The sequence below is a fragment of the Macrotis lagotis genome, chromosome 6 (assembly GCF_037893015.1).
Source record: "Macrotis lagotis isolate mMagLag1 chromosome 6, bilby.v1.9.chrom.fasta, whole genome shotgun sequence".
NCBI lineage: Eukaryota > Metazoa > Chordata > Mammalia > Peramelemorphia > Peramelidae > Macrotis > Macrotis lagotis.
Genome location: NC_133663.1, coordinates 141,856,124 through 141,857,517, shown reverse-complemented (window position 1 = coordinate 141,857,517; position 1,394 = coordinate 141,856,124). Strand labels below are relative to the sequence as shown.

General features: G+C 36.0%; 1 pseudogene; it reads left to right on the top strand.

Annotated features, from left to right (window-relative positions):
• Positions 1 to 601: 601 nt before the first annotated feature.
• On the top strand, positions 602 to 1,173 carry LOC141491860 (large ribosomal subunit protein uL6-like; annotated as a pseudogene).
• Positions 1,174 to 1,394: the final 221 nt, after the last annotated feature.

The window sequence follows — 1,394 nt, the reverse complement described above, 5'->3', positions numbered from 1 at the left end:
AGGATTTTACAAGTTGTCATGGAATTTTTCTTTAACCTCATGAGTTTATCATGGTGGAAGCATAGGCAATGATGATGGTGGTGATACTGTTTTTCTGCAAGTGCCAATTGTATTGTCATGAACCTGTCATTCACTTTTTTTAGGTAGACATACAATATTTTTTTTACTATATTTGTTTTGGAAGGCTAAAGTCAAGAAAAAGGTGTCTTAAAGAGTGAATGAAAAAATCCACACATTAGAGGGGTGAACAAATCTGGCTAAGAGGAAATTTAAAACACATGATATTTAAGGAGAAAATAATAGTAAAGTTTAATTCCTACAAATGAGTAAAGGTCATATGACACAGATAAATCTCATCTCAAAGTACCATGGGACCTTTATTTCTGAGATGTCAACTATGGAGATATTTGAGGAATAATAAAGAACTAGAGAGGTATTTTAAGAGGGGAGAAGACAAAATGTCTGCATATATCTGAATATGAATTTCAAATTTTAGAATACAGTCTTGTGTACTGACGAAATGAACAAATTAATGACATCTTAATTAATATAAAGATGGTTAATATGTACTCTAGAGCTCTTTGGCCCCTTCACGATCAGGATGAAGACCATTCTAAAACCAGACTGTGGACATTCCAGAAAATGTTGACATTTCTCTGAAGGGTCGGACAGTTATTGTGAAGGGGCCCAGAGGAATCCTCAGCAGGGATTTCAATGATATCAATGTGGAACTCAGTCTTCTTGGAAAGAAGAAAAAAGGCTCTGGGTGGACAAGTGGTGGGGAAATTGAAAAGAACTTGCACCTGTACACACAATCTGTAGTCATGTGCAGAACATGATCAAAGGTGTTAGGGTTTTTGTTACAAGATGAGGTCTGTGTATGCTCACTTCCCCATCAATGTTGTCATTCAAGAGAATGGCTCACTTGTTGAAATCAGAAATTTCTTGGGTGACAAATAAATCTGAAGAGTGCGTATGAGACTAGGTGTTGTTTGTGCAGTTTCTCAAGCCCAGAAAGATGAGTTGATTCTTGAAGGAAATGACATTGAAATTGTATCCAACTCAGCTTCCCTGATCCAACAGGCCACTACAGTCAAAATCAAGGATATCAGAAAGTTTTTGGATGGTATCTATGTTTCTGAGAAAGGCATAGTGCAACATGCTGATAAATAAGTTGGAAAAGATGCCAAAGAGTGTGTCCTGAGGAATCAACACTTATTCAGATGTCACAATAAAAATGCTTTTTGCCAAAAAAAGTACTCTAGAACATTCAGAGTACTAAGTACTAAGAATATGAAAAGAAGTGAGCAAGACATACCATGCCCTGAAGTAATTTATATTTTTAATAGGAACATAACAGATAAAGGAGATGTAAAAAAGGAGAGAGGGAGGGA